Source organism: Melospiza georgiana, chromosome 7 (genome assembly GCF_028018845.1).
Source record: "Melospiza georgiana isolate bMelGeo1 chromosome 7, bMelGeo1.pri, whole genome shotgun sequence".
Taxonomy (NCBI): Eukaryota; Metazoa; Chordata; class Aves; order Passeriformes; family Passerellidae; genus Melospiza; species Melospiza georgiana.
The window spans coordinates 38,105,335-38,125,261 of record NC_080436.1 but is presented as its reverse complement, the minus strand read 5'-3'; positions in this window follow the sequence as shown (position 1 = coordinate 38,125,261).

The following is a 19,927-nucleotide window of genomic DNA, read 5'->3' as shown; positions in this document are numbered from 1 at the left end:
TCTCAAGAACAGTTAGACACAGGATCAAAATATGCAATGTTACACACAGTATGTTCTTATCTGTTAGCTCTGGTAGAGGGAATAAACATTTTTTCCTGATGAGAAAATCAAAGTTTTGTGCCATTTCAGTGAAGTCAAGTTGACACCTGCAGAGAAGCAAGTCATGACATTTTAGCAGACTGGGTTTTCCTCACCCCCCTCCAGTTGTGGTTTGTTTCTTCATTTTATTTACCCTGACAGACAAAAGAAAAATGTTGAGATGAGGATTTGGCATATTTTCTAATAATTCTTCATATTTTTTTTTTTTTTCCTTTTTTTGTTTTTTTTTGTTTTCCTCTTCTCTTTTTTTTTTTTTTTTTCCTTCATTAAATAAGTAGCCCATACATCCTGGGCTAAGGCATTTCTTCTGAGGAGGAAAACACTTGAACATATTATTATTAAAACAGTGTCCCTCCTTTCTTGTTGCACCCCCACCCTCCAGATTGCTCAAACATTGCTACATTCATCAAGATAATAAGCTTCAGATTTCATAATAGATCTATTTTCATGTCATCCTGGCATAGACCTGCCTGACTGAGCCAGGAAGATCCTTAAAAAAATATGATTTTAGGATCGATAATATTTATAGCTCCATTTATAAAGCTGAAGTCAAAGGCATGGATAATGCAGAATTTATTAAGGGAAATTACACTGGGGATTTTGTTTACTGGCCTCTAATCCTGCCTCGACTTTTTAGCATCTCATTTTGTCAGGAAAACATAAGTTGCAGGTGTTCATAAATGTAAACTGGCACATAAAGAAGCTCACAAATTATATCTGTTGTGACCTTATATTGCAGTATAGGGTGCTCTTCAATGGTGTTCTTCCTGGCTGCCTGTTATTTTTGTTAACTCTGGGTGCCATTAAAGTCGATGATAAAGTTATTGTAATGGAATTGAAATACATTTTATTACACCAATATGAGTTCCATTTACTGTGCAATATGACAGTGGTTAATAATTTTATATTACAAGCGTAATTATGACATCAAATTAGTAATTTTCACAAAGTACTTGCATTAGACACTCATATGATATGATGCAGTGTATTTTAATTCTCTGGGGTGCCTGAAAACACTCATTTTAGCAGGGGAAAAGCAGAAATATGAAAGGAAGCACCTCATAAGTCCTTTGAGCAATTTCCTATGGATATTTACCTTCCACTGGGGTACAGGTATTATCAAGATTGTTTTTAGATTCCAATACAGTGTTGATAAAGCCAGGAAGTTACTAAAAACTGTGATAAATCTTCCTCTTTGGTGATCATGCCAAAGGTCCCCAAAGCCACTGCCTCGTTAATCTGGGCAGCCTCTTAATTTGATTAATCCCACTGATCCAGTGAGGCTGTTCCTGGTGAGTTGGGTGGTGGGGAGGACTGGAAATTCCAGCTCAGAGTCTGAAATTGGGAGCAAGCTGAGCTGCAAAAAGGAATGAGCTTGTGTCCCAGGGAAATGCAATGCCCTCCAAGGTGGAGCACAGGGGACTTGGCAGTGCTGAGCCACGCTGGTTTTGAGGCAGGAACTCGAGATTTGTGTCCAAGTGATGTAACTGTGGAATCTTTGGGGTTTTTTTTTTTCCCTCCCCTTGGGGTATTCACATGGAATTAATTTTCTATTCAGGTGCTGAAAACTTTTGCATTGCAAATTCGTCCGAGGGTTTGGCTTTTATCTGCTAAAATAAATGACAGAATGCGATGAAGGTTCACGAGCTTCTTAATAAACCTTTAAGAGTCTGCCTTAAATACCAGTTTTCTATACTAGAAAGCTCATCAATATCTAGACAGCCATGCAAACAGCGAGGAGGCCAGTCCATTAATGAAATGTTAATGACTGAATTAGACCTGTAATAACAGAAGTAGAATGCACTGCTGTGAGTCCATTAACATCAGCAGACCCTGCTGGGAAACAAGTAAACACAACATACAAAGGGAAAACTTGTGCTAATAAACAGTTTTTGTGCAGTAAAGGTGCTCAGAAGCTCAAGCTGTAAATCCCATTCATTGCTGCTCTGGTGGGGATTTTTTTGCAGAAGTTTATCCGAGCCACATACCCAATATTCATTTCACAGTGGCATAAAAAGAAAACGCTCCACAGCAAAGTCCTTGCCTTGAAAATTAGCCAAAGGCTGATGGGATATACATCCTGACAAACATTCCCACTGTGACATGTGGTAAGAATAAGCAGTTCAATGGCAAGTGCAGATTCACCTTTGTCTTTGGGGGTAATTTCTTCCCTGTGAGGGTGCTGAAGCCCTGAGAAGCTGTGGCTGCCCCTGGATCCCTGGAAGTTTTCCAGACCATGCTGGAGGGGGCTTGGAACAACTTGGGATGGTGGAAGGTGTCCCTGCCCATGGAATGAAGTGGCAATTGTTGATCTTTAATGTCCCTTCCATTCAAACCCTTCCACATCTCCGTGCAGGCAGCCCAGGTGGGTGTCAGGGAGCAGCAGTTGTCACCTGATGGATGGCTGACCCCAGTGAAATGGAGTTTATGGGCCCTCACTGCAGCCATCACAGAAACTGCCACTGTTGGCACTAATTAGGAGCACTGTTAAAATTTTATCTTGTGCCTTAAAAGTTGATTGTGCTTTGCAGAAGGTGTTAACCCCAGCAAAGGGGATGGAAATACAACACTGCCAGGGGCTTCGTGGGTGACCCTGCAACCCTCCACGTGAGAGTTCTTGCCTTGGGATGGAGGAATTAATGACTTGACTTCTTGGAATGAGACCTTCTTCTTTCCTCTTCCAAAATATATATAACTCTTTTATTTCTTTCAGTGAAAGAGATATAAAAGTAGTTGAATTCTGGTCTTGAAAACCTCAGCAATTTCCTTACATGGGAAAAGCCAACATGTGTGGATCTTATCTAAACATCTTTCTTTTTGGCAAGATTGAGAAATTTATGTGAAGCTAAATATCTTCTTCCTGCTCCTGGAAACCTCAGTGTATCTCCTAAGGGGCTGCTTCTCTCCCACCTGTGTGCAGGGGTTTGGACTGCATTTTATTCTGTAGCAACACAAGTATTTTCCCTGAATTTGCCCATGCCATTAAAAAAGATCCACTATGGTGTTTCCAAGAAGGATTTACTGCACTGAGCACAGCTGGTTCTGGTGGTCAGATCCTGAAGGAAAATGGGGAATATTGGTTCCCAGATCCCAAGGCTGGCCCAGACTCCGTGTGTCACCTCAAATGAACCAACTGCACTCTGTGCTTTGGATCTGTACCCCTAAATTAGGGGTAATTTCACCTCAGTACCCTACAGAGCTGCCTCGAGGGTAAAACCATCAAAGAAAACCACTCTGGGGGAGGCACATAAACCCTAAAATTGAAATTACATACATTATTACCTTCCTGTTAGTACCAGTCAAAATAAATTTGGGCAATTCTGTGTCTGAGTCCATGGTGGCCCTTTGGTTTTATGGGCCTGTCTTTGTTTCCTAGGATAAAACTAAAGGACTGTGTAGAGGAAACTAATTTAATTAGAAAGAATGCAGTGATCTGATTATGTGCAGTGAAGAAATGAATACAATATCTGAATACTGAAAGAAATGGTAGAATTAATGTAAGTGATGTGAACCACCCACTACTCTCCCCTCTGCACAAAAGCACTGAACTGAGCTGGACTTTTGAGCCACCTTGCCAAATAAAATAACAAAATAATAGTTACAAATAAAAGTAACAAATAAAAGTTTATTTTCAGAAAAAGCAAATTTTGATATGACAATTTGAGCAAGTTGCACTGCGTGTAGTTGACTTGTCAGCAGAACAGATTTTACCATTTTCACCTGTCTCCCGATCATCTTTCTTGCAATACAAAGTTTTAAAAGTCATTACTAATACAGAATGGTGCATGGGACGCTTTGCCTGTGTGAATGGTCTGGGCAAAGTGAGGAAATTTGAAAAAAAACCCCTTTATTAATATATTTTTGCTTTGTAATCCTCAAGTGAGTCACACCAATTTCAAGTTAGATGTGATACAGAAGGAAGGGAAGTAGCAACACAAATGGAAGGTAACTTGACAGGGTAAAAGGAATAACTGGGGAAAAATTTGTAGCTAATACAGATGAATTAAAGAAAAAAAAATGTATGTTTTCCCACAGACATAATGAAAAATCTGTTGTCTTGAGAAGGGCTTTGGCCAGTTGTTGGAAGTGAGGACAGAGGTATAAAATTTAGGTGGAAGGAGGGGAGTCCCCACTGAGTGAAAATTTGCTTTTTGCCCACTTTTGACAAACTTCAGAGGGTAGAATGATTTCAGCAGATGCATTTATTTGTCTGACTTTGCTGCCTGGTGCCACACAGTGAGGTATTAACTATCACTTTAAATTCTTCTCGCTTTGAGTCATCCCATCCTGTCTATAATTTGAACAGGTTTTTGTGTAATTATTTCTCTCAATAATTACCATTATACAATTGCTATAGCTGCCAGTTTTGTTTTTCTCTCCTGCCAGAGACCAGCAGAAATGTATTACACGTTAGTGTAACTTATGATCTTGGATTCGTGTTTAAAATGCATGGAATATTTTTCATCTTCTGTTTGAGGTAATACCTCATCTGGGATCGTATCTCACAGTGTAAGTTTACACTGAGTAAATGGATGCCTTTTACTGCAAATGCAGTGAAAGAGAAAAGGATACACGAAATAAATAAAATCTAAATTTCAAAGGCATTGGAGGGCCAGTGAATATTGATGGCTACAGGTAGTGACCTGGCACATCTGGACAGTCCTGCAGGGAGGTTTGTGTGAGATCCCCTTTCCCTCTTAAATAAATTGGATTTGGCCATCATTGCAGCCCTTTGCTGCTGTCTTTTGATGAGGATTCTAGGAAATTGGTTTGCTGGCATGTGTGGTTTGCTGGCAGGGAGAGCAAACTGGAATTTGCAGGCACAAGTGCTCCTAGTGGATATCAAATTCCAGAAGTTGTGCTCTCCAAGAAAAAGTTCCTTAGCTTTGAGTTTTCTGTGTGTGTGTTTGGTTTTACCCCCAGGGTAGGTGGGAATAGGTGCGGTAGGATGGAGGAAAGGGGTGGGAGACCGTTAAAGTCTTTTAAAGTTTGGGAGAAGAAAATTTTTGTACCTAATCCACCTGTAAAAAGCCAATGCTCAGTTGGGTACACAGAAGACAGGAACTGTTCCTTTGTAAGGAACAGTGAAATAACAAAATGATGCCTCATTGTTCTAAATGAATGCATGATGCTTTTTAAAAACTGATTTATGGCTATCTCCTGACAAGGGTAATTAGAGATAAAACAGTTTGATCTCGTGAGTCATGCTGAAATTTTCTTTCAGTGACAATTAAATTGGAATGCAAAACAAAAGAGAGAAAAAGGAAAAAAAAAAACACCCCAAGAATATTTGGTGCATGTAGGTATGAACATTTTAAAGAGATGCAGGTTTGCATAATGACAAACAATTAATAATTTCAGGGAGCACAGGGTGATTGGAGGAGAGCAATCAGGTCCTCTGTGTCCATTTTGGGGGTCAGGCATGTGGGAACTTGGGCACCAAACTCTTCTTTGCCTTTTAGTGTTTTAAGTCAGCAGACAGGCTGAGTGTGCAGATGCATTTGATTACTGATGGCCATTGTGACATGAGCAGCACCATGATTTATTAGAATGGCTGCTGACTGGGCTTCCAAGAAAAGGTAATTGTTTCAGAATTATCCCCACAATTAATTTAACATGTGTGAAGTCCATTAACTGCAACTCCAAGCCATGGGATCCATGGGATGGAAATGTTCACAGCAAGAGCTGAGGTTTGGGGTGGGAAGGACGGGCCTCCGAATTTCAGGGGAGTCTGAGCGGGGATTGGGTTTTTTCTGGCTCTTTCTGAATTCCACCAAACCCATAACTGATTATTCCATTCCCCTGAAATGCCAGTGTGCATCAGTGGATGGAAATGTTGATGAAATGGACACATCAGCGATGCAAAGGTGCTTGGACTGTGCCAAGAGTAGCTTTTTGAACATGGTGGGATGTGTTTTAACACATTATCATCATTGATCCTTAGTCATCCTTGTGTTTTAATGCTGCTGTTGGACAGGGATAAGGTGTCAGGCTATTGTAAGAAATCTGTGTTAGCAGAAGTGCTGCCTGTACTGTACCATGAAATGCTCACAAACACCATGTGCAGTTTGCACCCTCAGCAAACACAAAATACGGCTCGTGACACGGTGAATTTTGAGCAGAATTAATCCTTACTCAGTCATTCAGCAATGAGAAATATTGAGTTGTTTTTCTTAAGGATTAGGAAAATTCTTTTGGAAGGAGACAAACATTTGTCCCTGCTGGAAGCTCCTTCAGCTGTAATGCATCATTGTGCCTGACCAGCCCTAGAAACCTTGGAAAGACAAAATATGTACAAGCTGGTTGTTAAGCATATGTGATATGTTTTGCCTCGTCACCTGGCAACGAAAAGGTTTTTCTAAACAAATTTCACACATTGCCAAAATTCCAACTTTTTTGAAACACGTAAGCTGCTTATTTTTTATTTATTTCTTTCCCCTTTGTCAAACGCAGCCGAAGGTACATCTCTCTCAGAAGAGCAAATGTTAGTATTTCTACCAGGGAAGGAAATAACTTCTGTAAATTTAATTCACTCAGCATTACATACTTCATGTAACAGCATTGGGACTGTATGACAAGATAGAAAATACACTGTCTGTGGAGTGATTCATAGCCTGTCCTACAAGTGTTTTAAAATTAACAAACAAATCGACACCAAGAAACCTTTGATTGACCTGAATTCAGCAAATGAGCATAAAATTAAAAGAAACAAGCCTGGCTCACTACAAAGTTTAAATAACAAAAAATTAATAAAAGCTGTGAGGATTGTGAAGGCCCTTGAGGGGAAGCTGTATGATGAGCAGCTGAGGTCACTTGGTCTGTTCACCTGGAGGAGAGTGAGGGAGGACCTGTCCCAGTCTTCAGCTTCCTCAGGAGGTGAAGAGGAAGAGCAGACAGTGATCCCTTTTCTCTGGTGATCAGTGACTGAATCTGAGGGAATGGCTGGAGCTGTGCCAGGGGAGGGTTTTAGTTTGGATTTTCGGAAAGGTTCTTCCCCCAGAGGGTGCAGGGTCCCCAGGGAATGATCACATTCCCAAGGCTGCCACAGCTTCAGGAGCATTTGGACACCACTCCAGGGATGCCCAGGGTGGGATTGTTGAGGTGTCTATGCAGGGCCAGGTTGAATTTAGATCCTTGTGAGTCCCTTCCAACTCAAGATATTCCATGATTCATAATCTCTGTATCTACATATTGTTTTGAATGAATATGAAGAGAAGTAAAAGTTAGTAATTTTTCATGTTGCAGAACATTTAGCCTAGAAATGATCGCATCACTGGCTGACGCGGCTCAAAGTGTTTAGGTTGGAGGGTGAACAAACCCACTGAGATAGCATTCCTTAAGTTTGAATGAAAGGTTTTAAGGACAATACTTCAAATTGCAGTGGGAAAGCTGCATTGCTGCACTTGGGCAGGCTTTAATAACCTCATACATTTGGGTGCCTCCTTAATCCGCCAGCTGCTTTCTTTCTCTTATCAATGTATTTATCTTGTGCCATCCTCCTCCCCCGTGCCTGGCAGGGTCAGTGCTGATCCAAGCCAGTGCTGATGGGATTTCAGCCCATTACCACGCCGAGGGGGGCTGGGATTTGGGTGCACAATGGGCTGTGACACCTCTGAGCGAGGGGAGGCAGCTCCTGTAAATGACAACGCTCCGGTAACGACACGCGGAGTTTGGAGCCAGCGCTGCTGAGGGGATCTCTCAGCTGGGAGGTAGAAAGATGATGCCCAGGATAGAAAGATGGGTGGTTTCCATGTGTTTCGTGCAGGATTTCACCAGCTCCATGCCACCACGACTGGCACCAGCATGACAAAAATGATGGGTTGTCACTGGATGGGTGCTCCATGGTGTAGCCACAAGCACCGTTGGCGTTGTGCTGCCAGGAAAAGTGTTGAGATTTTTAATTACCTTAATGGTGAACTAAAAAGTGTTTCTAGTGCCATGAAGAGAGCAGGAAAGGGCTGTAAAATGCTAAAACAATGGCAGGCTCCTCGCTGAAGGATGCAGCACGTTGTAATAATGCGGCGCGTTTCGAAAAGATCTGTATTTTTTCAAAGACAAACATCAAACAGAAGGAAAAAGGTTATGTCACCTTCACCCTCACAGTACTGTCATTTATATGCTATCAGCTCATTAAATTCACATTAAGATACTCCATGGGACTTTAGGAGCTATTAGTGCACCTAAAATGGCATAACAAAATCTCAGTTCACTTTAAGAGAGATGGCATTGCGACATTTTGTATTTCATCACTGAATTATTATAGTCTCAGATGCATTCTGCTGTGATGGTAATGGAAGGAGGAATACTAGAGAGGAAAGCTGTCCATTTGTTTATCCCCAGGGAGAGAAAAAAGAAAGTTTGATAAAAAACTAGAGTGAAATAAAGCATTAACAATTTAACCCCTGTAGCAATGCTAAAGAACACGCGGGATTTTTTTGTATTCTGCTTTTCAGGATGTTTAAAATAAAGAAAGAAGGATAATTTCGTATGTAGAGACTTGCTCCAGGCAATGGAAGGTGTGGCAAATGTACTGCATGAATGCAGACCTCTGAGTCCTTTATAGGTGAAGTATCTCATGACAGCCATAAAATACCTTCCTTCGAATCAATTCTCATGATAAAAATGGTTATTGTGATTAAAGTTGATGTTCTTGTTAGTTTGCTGTTGCTTTTCCCCCCTTTGCTTTCATCAGAAAATAAGTGTGCTCCTCTAGGTAAATCTACAACCTTGTGTTTATAAATCCCATGTGGGATAATTCCCAGGCTCAGGAAAGAATAAGGAAAAGTGAAGCCATATCAAGTTATCATTGAAGAGTTAATATATATTTATACATAAATACTAGACAAACATTACACTGCTTGATAAATAATAATTAAAAATGGATATCTGAATTGATGAATATGTATATTTATGTTTTGGATTTGGAAAATAGCTTGATCTGAGGATGATTTTTCTATACAGTAACAGCAGCTGTACATGAAATACAAATAAATAAATACATTATAAATAAATAATATGTATTGAAGGGTAGAAAATCAGTTAAATGCAGTTTTTGAGGAAAAGGTAATTTTCTTATAAGTGAATAATCAGAAAAATCATAAGTGATATGAAGAATTTTAAGTCATTTTATGTGATATATTTTTCTTAATACCTATTTAGAATTATTTAGAAAGCATAATAATTCCTTAGAAGTTCTTCCTTCCCTTACCAGTCAAAGAAAATTTCCACGAACCTAGCCTCACATGGAATAAAAGGCATCAGAAGAGGAGGGAAATTTGAGATTCAAAATGTCCAAATGTGCACATTCACTGGGGGTGAGACTCATCCCTGTGTGAAAGCCAGGACCAGCCCAACTTAAAACTTCCAAAATCCCTTTTAACTGCAAGGATTTGACACAGAGCACTTTGGTGGAGCAGAAGGGAATCTCTTCATTGGAGAGGGAACTCAAAGACTTTGGCAGAGCATTGAAGGAGAAAGCTCAAGGTTTTGAAATTAGAGGAAAGTAGAAAAAGAGTAATAATAATCACTGGATAAATGCACACTGAGCACCTGCTAAATTTAATTTTTGCTACATTAAGAGCATAATCTCCTTAATACAGTGATTTTGCCGCTTTTTAGATAATTCACCTGTCGGAAAGCGCACGACTGTCCAGTTTTATCCTCAGGGAACACCTCTGGAGTGGTGACTCTGCAGGCTGAAACCAGACCTTGGAGAGAGTTTTCTGTCAGATAGAAAAGATGTGTTGCACTTAAACCCTCGGGTTTCACCAGCTCTTGTTGGTTTTCCCTTCCCTGGAGTTATGGGATCCTGATGGTGTTGGATGCTGACCTGAGCACTGGGAATCTTGGGAAGCAGCACGGTTTGTTCCTGTTAATTAACACAGAGGAATTAATAGGGAATTTTTTCCAGTCTGGAGTAGGATTTTTAAAGGTCTGGTGAAGATTTACAGTCCCAGTGTTATTGATAAAGAGCACTAAATTTTAACCTCTCTTTCAGGCAGTGGTGGAGTTGAAGCCATTAGGAGTTGTTGCACATAGACAGGGGAATTTAACATTTAAGACCATTTGGGGCAAAAATCAGGAGTAGTTGTGTAATTTTGGGGAAATTGTGGGACAACTTAAAGGAAGATGTCAAACCCAAGGAATGTAAGGTGACTGATAGATCCATCTGGTGAAGGTGGCTGAAAATGTCTGTATTTTAAGTGTTCTGTTCTTTAATTGCCTTAAATTGCAAATTAATTGAATAGTTGGACAAAACGACAACAATATTTAGATTTATTTGTATGTTTATTTCCAAAAGAAAAGAGTCAAAATGTGAAGAAAACAAAAGTCAAACTTTTTTTGGTACTTGACCTATTACCAGTGACATATTCAGAGATGCATATTTAGAAGCAATTTTGTTTTTTCCAAGGGAAATCTCTCTGATCAGGTGAAGAAATTCAAGCCTGGAAGTTGTGGTCAATTTGATCCAAACACTGCAGGAACAGTTGCACCAAGCTCACAAATTTTAAGGTTTAAGTCATATTTTGTAACCCCTTTGTCATGGATTATGAGTTGAATCCATGAAAACATGACCATCTCTGTAGAAATATAGTTTTCTAACCCATTACACTATTTATTTTAAGCTAGGTTTAGATTATATACCAATTTAGATTTTGTTCACATACATTTATTTAGATAGAAGTAGTTCTTGCTGCTCTTCAGTGGCAACGTGGTTGTGTAGAAGCCACTCTTGCCATCAATGGATGAATTAAACTTTGACTCCATGTGCTGGCTCAGATGGCGGATTGCTTTGGACCCGCACAGCTTTAAATCCAGAAAATAATTTCTTCCCAGAAGTTCATATCTTGGCAGGGAATGTCCTGCAGCAAAGCAGCTCCAGCACAGCAAATTTGGAGCAGAAGAGCCCCCAGTGCTGTTGAGAAGACTGGGAGAAATCTTTGTTGTGCTTTTTTCCCAAACCCAGCGTAACAGTCAGGTTACTGAGAATCACATTGGGTCCAGAATTGATCAGAGTTGACTAAAATTGTCCCTCCCAAAGGAAATGCCAAGGGCAGATGGACCCACTGCTACTCCAGGCTGAGGGCACAGGCTGGGTGCTGTGGATGAGCACGCGGCAGAATTGTTGCTTTCCATCCTGTTGAACTTCAAAACCCCAATGTGAGCCTTTTATCAGCTGAAATAAAGAAATAAAATAAAATTAGACATCACACCCTAAACCAGAGTGGCTGATTTTACACCAAGAGATCCAGCGACTGTGATATTTAATAGCATTCAGGGATATCTAATTTGAAATCTTTTCATCAGGTCCAAATCATTCATGTTGTTTGCTATTATAAAACAGCTTTTATTTCACATCTCTCTTGGCCACTCAGGCCCTGTTAAATGTCTTGCACTGTGTCTTAGTGATCTTTAATATTTATTTTGTAAGGTGAAGCACAGTCTATCCTCTATTCTTGCTTAACCACCTAAGCCAAAAATCCCCTTCAGTTGGTAAAGAGCTTAATTTTGCACCTTAGTTTTTTTGTCACACCTCATGACAGGGAGCAGATAATCATTACTGCCACTAATGGCCCTGTTAATCCTCTCACAGGTATTCTCTGAAACTGCTGGAAGTCACTGTTGCTGTGGCTGATCTAGGGCTCAGTAGCTGGGAATTATGTGGTGTGTCAAGGGAAAAAATGGGGGATGTTTTTGCTGTAAATTGTTCTTGCAGACCTGCACAGCTCTGTGACATCTCCAGGACCTACTGTGCTCTCAAAAGCTGAAGTTAAACCAATCAGAAGTTAAAGCAGGACCTGCTTGGGTTGGTTTGCAGAATCCACCCCACTATCCCACTCCCACAATGTTTTAATTTCCTCAGGCAGCAGTTGGAGAGGACTGGAATTGGATAAATTGAGCTGAATAAATCAATGCTTTTTTAAAGAATCACATAATCATAGAACAGCCTCAGTAAGAAGGGACCAGAGAGATCATTTCATGGGCAGGGACACCTTCCACTGTCCCAGGTTGCTCAGAGCCCCATCCAGCCTGGCCTTGGGCACTGCCAGGGATCCAGGGGCAGCCACAGCTGCTCTGGGCCTCACAGGAAAGGATTTTTCCTAATACCTCACCTAATACCTAATCTGCTGTCAGTGTGAAGCCATTCCCCCTTGTCCTGTCCATCCAGCCTCTCGTAAATTGTCTCTCCCCAATCCTTGCAGGCTCCTGGAAGGCCACAATGAGCTCACCCCAAATCTTCTCTTTCCCAGGCTGAACAATGCCAGCTCTCCCAGCCCTTTTCCCCAGCAGAGCTGCTCCATCTCCCTGCCCATCTCTGAATTCCTGCTCTGGGAGAAGGAACTCAGCAGCTCCAGCATCTCCAGGTCCTCCCAGGGCTGGGGCAGCTCTGCAGGTGGGGTCTCACCTGAGCAGGGCAGAGTTCAATTCCAATTCCCACTTCCCCTTCCCTGCTTCCCTGACTGTGGCTGTGGTCATCCCTCCCTCCTCCATGTCCAGCTGAGCCCCAGTGTCAGGGCACAACAATATTCTGAGCTGTTTTTTGCACTAACATCCTTCAGCAGACAGGAGAGATCCCGATCTGCCTTCCTCCTGTGGCTGCACACAAGGTTCTGTATCAATAAGAAAATTATTTGCGTTATCTCAGTCAATTAAGGAGGGTATTTAGAAATAATGAGGTGAAGCCCAGAGCTGTAAGGTGTGGTGTGTGCTTTTACAAAACAAACAAACAAATTATAAGCATGGGAAATTCATCCCAGCCTGAATGATGAGTAGCAACTTAAGTTAAATATGTAAGCAGTAATATTCAGTGAAATGTAGAGTAAAATTAAAAAAGAGAACCCCATCTCAGAGTGAACCTCGAGTTAAATCAGAAAGGAAAAAAAAAAAAAATAGAGATTTGTGGGGCTTTTTTTTTCTGGGGGAAAAATAAATCTAAAAGGTCACAGCATGTCTCTAACTTATGTGGACATGGCTGGAGGGAAATGCTGTGTGCAGAGCTCTGCCATGGACTGCAGGCTGCAGCTCAAAGCAGGAATTGTGAGTGATCAGCCAGTGCACTTGTCTGAGGCAGAAGACCCTGGATGTTGGGATTCCTGGGGGAAAATCACTGCCATTGGTGCTGAGATACAGCTCTGGATCGTGGCCAAATGCCCAGCTGGACCCTGCACCACCACAAGAGTAAGAAAGAGTTCTGTGACATTTTCTGGCGTTTGATAAGGCACATTTACATCTTTAGCCATGGCTGAGCCTTGCTTGGGGTTTGGCTGTGGGAGTGAGTTACTGTGGCTTGACAAATTAACAGACATCAGATGAGCCCCAGTAACCAATTTGGTGCACCCTCATGGCCTGGGGATATGGGAAGGTAAAATACATTATAAGAAAAAGAGAGAGAGAGAAGGAGAGAAAAAGAAATAGTGAAATAGAAAGAGAGAGAGAGAGAGAGAGAGAGAGAGAGAGAGAGGGAAATAGAAAAAAAGAGAGAAAGAGAAAGAAAGAGGGAAATAATAGAGAGAAAGAGAAAGAGAGAAAGAGAATGAAAGAGGGAAATAATAGAGAGAAAGAGAAAGAAAGAGGTATATGGACATCTGGAGTGTGAGTGCTGTAATGGTCTGTAATTGGGCAAGACAATGAAATTTATGTCTAAAACTCTGCCACTATAAACAAGAACTGCAGGGCCATAAGGGGAAGACCACTTGGACTAAAATCTTGGGTTAAAACAAGTTGCAGACAGCAGAAAACAACACCTGAGTCTAGAAGAGGTCAAAATCCATAAGAGCCGTAAAAGGAATGATTACAAGTCAATACAATCAAAGAGATAAATTGGAATAAAATAATAGAAAAGTTGGAGAAAATCATGTTATAAAACTGTATAAATCAAGAATTGACCAGGGTGGCCACAGGTCCAACAGTAGTTTCAGGTCTTGCTGGTTGCACTCACAAAAGATCAGATTTCAAAACATTTATTTGTGCTTGACAAAACCCACCCTGGTCCACGTTTACTTGTATGAACATTTATTAAGCCACAAAAAGCAAAAACCTGCTGTCCTTAACTCAATTCTGATTGCCAGTAGGGAATTGAAGTTGTAGGGATGAGACATGGCCCTGGGGTGCTTGGGGAATATTGTTTTCTCATTGGTGGAATGTTGGAAAGAGATGGCTTGGGAGGAATTTAACAAACCTGCACGTGAAGGAAAACACTGTATTTGTTGGGGTTTTAACTGCATGCATACATTTTAATTTTATTTCTTTTAAACTAATGGGACATTTTAGTGCCTGACACAAATGTGTATGATCTGCTTTTAACTTAAATCTGGTCTAAGCACAAATAAGGGGTGCAGCCAAGATAAAGTGATATTTAAAGCTAGACCAGACTCCTATACACTCTACTATCTACCTTTATAACTATAAAATTATAAATAAATCTGATGGTGGTTAACTGGGGGATGTGGGCAGTCCTACTCACAGCCTGAAGTGTTGACCTGGTGCTGAGGTGACAATATCTGACCCCTGGCAGGTGAGAGGGTTTCAGACAAGTCATATTTACCCTGGCTGCGTCTCATTTAACCCATAAAATAGAAAAAAATAACTATGCTTGTGTCCTCTAGGAAATCTTGGGATTTGCTGCTGAGCAGGATATCCCTGTTTCATAGGAACCCAGCCAGGTTTATAACTCTGGTTTGTAGCTTAGGAAAACATGTAACAAAAAAGAAGAAAAATCAGTGTGGAACATCACTGACCACTCTAACAAATACTTTTATTTTTTAATAAAATAAAACAACAAGCAGGAACATTTCAGAGTTTCACTAGGGCTGTCTGTTATTCCTATTATTTAGTTATATGTCAGGCTTAAATCAAGACCCACACCAGACAGAACCTGCTGTCTGCTCTCCCTGCCTGACAACATTTTTTTTGATGAGAACTTGGACTCTCCCTGGTGATGAGAGGAGCTGTTCCTGAGCTCATCTGTCGGTGCAGGAACTGCCTCCAGAGCATCCAGCAGCCCGGCAAGGTCTGAAATGAATCTGTCAGCGCTCTGACCTCGCCTCTGCCCTTACTCCGAGTGTATGCACTGCTAGATATCAACAATCTAAACACAGCTAAAACCCTGAGCAACCAAAACATCAACAATCAAAACAACAAATGCATTTGTTGCATTAGCTGACAGCACCCGTAATGTCACTGGACAAATATGTAAATACTGACCTAAATCCCTTCTGCTGGAGACTTTTGCGCTCGCTTTAAATTGTTGGGACAGACAGCAGCTCCAGCGTGGATAGCCCTGGGTCTGAGCAGGAGCCTCAGTGCCCACATGGGCACTCCACGGGGCTTCAGGGAGCCCTGCTGGAAGGAGGATTTCATTCTTGTGGGTTTTGGCACCGCTCGTTAGCATTCAATTAATTAAAACCAAACTTCTAATATCTCTTGGCCGGGTTCGAAAAAATAGACATCTGAAAACTGGAGTGCTGGCCCAATCCATCAATTAGTTGGACATTAATTGCATTTTTTCCCACTGACTTCAGGAGCTGTGGATCAAACTGAATGTGGTAGTCTGGGTGGAATCATATTTTTTTGCTCAAAAGGCCCAAAAGGCTTTCCTAGGTGTTTCCTGAAGTGGGGTGATGAACGTGAGTGTTCCTTTCCATCAGGAAGCAGGAGAACAATGCCTTGGTGGTGGCTGAACAGGGTATTCCAGCTTCTACCAGTTAATTTGCAGCACCAATGAAATTGATATCAATTGAAATCTCATTTTCAGCCTTTTGGCTGAGCAGGGAGTGCTCATTTTATCCACCATTGCCTCTTCCCCAAAAAGCAGGAGGGGCTGATGGTGTGGGTCAAGATGAAACTGAAAGGCTGGATGGATTTTTAAATTTTTAAACAACCAAGGAAGGGTTTTTGGCAGTGATAATGAAAATATCTGCACTGTACAGTTAGCTGGGACACAAATTTATGTATCAGCACTGTTGATTTTAGTTTATAGTTACCTGTGTCCACATAAATGGAAAAAAGAGTAGTCAGTTCATCAAAATCATTAAGCATTCAACCAAATCTTTATATTGCAATACCTTGCATAAAAGAGACTTAAAATAGTTGAAAAAGTTTATTTCCCCTCAGATAACACTTTTTTTTTTGGCAAGGATTAGCCAGGTGCTGATGTTAATAACTTTGTATAAATTTTAATTCGTTCTGGAGCACCTTTTCCCCACCACGGTGGTGCTCACCTCGAAGGATGCAGCATTCCCTGGCTCCTGTAGATCTGTGATCTGCTCTATGCACAATATTAAGTATTTGTGGTATTTCCAAACGTTAAACTCAGACTGATTTCAGCAGGAGCCAGGCAGCTCCCTGCCTTCTGGGATCCCTGATGCAATTTGCTGTGTATAAAACAGCCATAATGCCATTTACCTGCCTCAGTGACGTTTTATGGGGATAAAACTAAAGCTGGAATTGTCCTTACGAGTGTTTCTGACAGCACACTCCTCAGCAGCTTTTTTGGGAAAGCATTTTCAGCTGCTGTGCTGTGAGGAGGTGTGGAGGGAAGCAATTTATTGTGATTTTAAGGGAGGTGAAAGCAAGAATTTAATATTCTCTATTGATGTTTGCAGTGTTCAGCATTTCTGTGGGCGGTATTTCTATTTGGAATAATTTTAAACAGCAATCTGGGTGATTCTAAACATGATTGGAAGTGATCATTGGATTCTAAACTGGGTTGGGTTGGAAGGGACCTTAATGTTCATCCAATTCCATGGGCAGGGAAAGCTTCCACTATCCCAGGTTGTTCCACTCTTATTTTGGTCTGTGATAGTGAAAATAGAATAAAATCCTTTTTTCTCTGTTACAGGGAGACTCTCCAGGGTCTTGTGCAAATTCATGTTTGGAACTTTCCTGTCAGTTCTGTGATTTCACCTCAATTCTCCTCATTTTCAGCATCAACACATGAAGGGAAAAAAAAAAAAGTATTGCTTAAACACACATTCTCCCCCACTGAAATGACAGGTACTTATAAGTATAAACACAATAAAATACCTGAGAAAACAAATAGTGTTTGAACACTTCAAATATTTGGTTTCTCATACGATTATGGAAGTGCAGCAAGTCGCTGCTTCTCTACAATGCTGCAAGTAACATTTTTAATAGAAAGTTCTGTTATCTGCTCCTGTGTAATTTCTTCTAAAACACTAAATAGCCAAGGAAATTTTTTCATTTGTAATGTAATTTAAATCTGGATTTTATTTTTGATTCTGGTCGAGGTTAACTTTGATGTTTTCAAAATGAATTTCAAAGACCATTTATTCAGCTAATTTTGAAGGCAAAACCAGACTGAAACTTTTATCCCAGTTGGTAAGCAGCTATCCCCTAGTTTTATTCAAGTTTTCACATAAAAACGCCAGTCGGGAATAAAACTGACAAATATATTCAATCAAAGATGGAATATTTTTTTTCCTCTTAAGTTGCAAATGGCTTCATTAAAATAAAAGCAGCACCTTAGGGATTGCATAAAGCAGAATATTGGTACCTAAATGGTATTTATGACTCGGCTAAATGTAAAGTGAATTAAAATTTAAAGGATTATAGTCAGGTAGGCCAGAGAGGGATGTCCATTAAGGAGATGAAAGGACCTGCTGTCCCCAGTGACAGGCACACGGCGGGCTGCTGGTCAGGCACCTCCACACTTAGTGCCACTGGAAATGGAAATATCCTGGGTGAACCCTGAGCTGCTTGGGGGGGTAACTGCAGGCAGAGAAAGCAAAATCCTCCTGCAAGCATTCAGGATGGGCTTAATTTTATGTACATTTTGTGTGTATGAAATGGAGAGTTATGTGAGTGTAGGTAGAATTATATCTATATGTGAAATGTGTATAATCTCTGTTATAATATATATGATTAATATATAATTATCACTAATAATCAGATAATTAATAGAATTTCTATATTTTATAGAAATATAGAAATGAATATAATATATACATATATTATATATAAATAATATTATATTATATATCATTATATATAACTATATATTGTTTATGATAAATAATATAGAAAATATATACTATAGAATATATGTTATAGACATTATAATATGATAACTCTATAGAAAATAATCTCTATCTTTTATATATAATATAGTGCAATATATTATCTATTATATCTATTTATTATATATGTATTATATATAATATATATGTATATGTATGTATATACAATATATGTATAATAATATGTCTATAGTCAATAATCTCTATATTTTCTATAGAGATTAATGATTGCAATATATTATATTTTATATATAATATATATTATATAATATATATTATATATTATATATTATATATTATATATTATATATTATATATTATATATTATATATTATATATAATATTGCAAGATATATTGAATCTGTTTATTATATATGTATTTTAAATCTAGATATACATTATATATATTTGTATCATATAAATATATATCACATCAAATTGTATATTTAGATATGCATTATATTTAGATAGAAAGTACTGCTAGCACTAGCAGGAAATTGCTGATGAAGAAGAAAAACACAGTTAATTATTTAAATTATGACGTATTTCAGGGTAAATTCATTAAAATAAATTTGTTTTACACATACCACGACAATCTCTGCTGCTTCCCCCTCTTAGCAAAAAGCCCAAACTGAATTTTAAGGTATTCATAAGATGCAGAAGAACAAGGAGCTTTCACAGTTAATCTACCAAAGCACACGTGGAGTATTTTATGTGGGCAGAGAGCTGCTGGGTTTGTGCTTCATTTGCACGCACTGGCATGGGTGTGTGGCAATTCCTCATTTTCTATCTTAAAGAATGCAATAATCTCAGGTGGTTTGGGTTGGAAGAACCTTAAAGCCCATCCGGTGCCACCCCTGCCATGGGCAGGGACACCTTCCACTGTCCCAAGGTGTTCCAAATCCAAAAAACCTGGATTTGGGCACTGCCAGGGATCTGGGGCAGCCACATGAAATTTTAGAGGAATGAACAAAAGAAAAGGGGTTTATAGAGGAATGAACAAAAGAAAAACGGGTTCTGGTGGGCAAAGGCAGAGGGAGATGCATCACCAAACAACAAACCTGTTCCAGGTGAGTGACTCAGAGTGGTCACTGAACATTGCTTGGAATAAAGGAATGTAGGGAAAAGTGAACCAAACCCACTCCATTTATGAGGATAAATTCTGAAATAGTTCACTTTCTGGTCTGTTTTCAGTTGGTTTGCAGGATGATAACCGTAAAACTGCACTGCAGAGATTTGAATATAACATGCCATGAAAAAAATAGAGAGTGTATGAGAAACATGTCTTTAATCTGAGGCACAAAAATAAAACAAAGCTATGGATGAACTGCACTAATTGCCTCTTGCACTTATGGGGAGCTGACTCATAAAAGTACCAGACTGACTCCAGCCGAAATCACACACAAAAAAAACGCAAACAGAACATTTGGAAGTAACTTTTGAAAAGGTTAATATTTGCTAAGGAAGGGGAATCACACCCTGGGGGAAGGATGTGCAAACTGCTCTTGGAGCAGAGAGGGCTCCACTCACGGCTGGGGCCAAGACAGAAATGTGGAGTTTGTACAGAATGGGGTGGCAATTCCTGCGAGAGGATGCCAGGGACACAGCAGGGAGACTCAGGAAAATCACATTTTTATTTCAAAGCAGCGTGTTATGAGAGGCTTGTTTGAAAATTATCAGTTCTGCCCAGCTCAAGGGAAACCACTTTATTAAGCTTGACTTGAGTTAACTCTGTTTAGAAGGGGTTTTGGGGTTATAAATATTTTATAAAAAACAAGGAATTGTTTGTC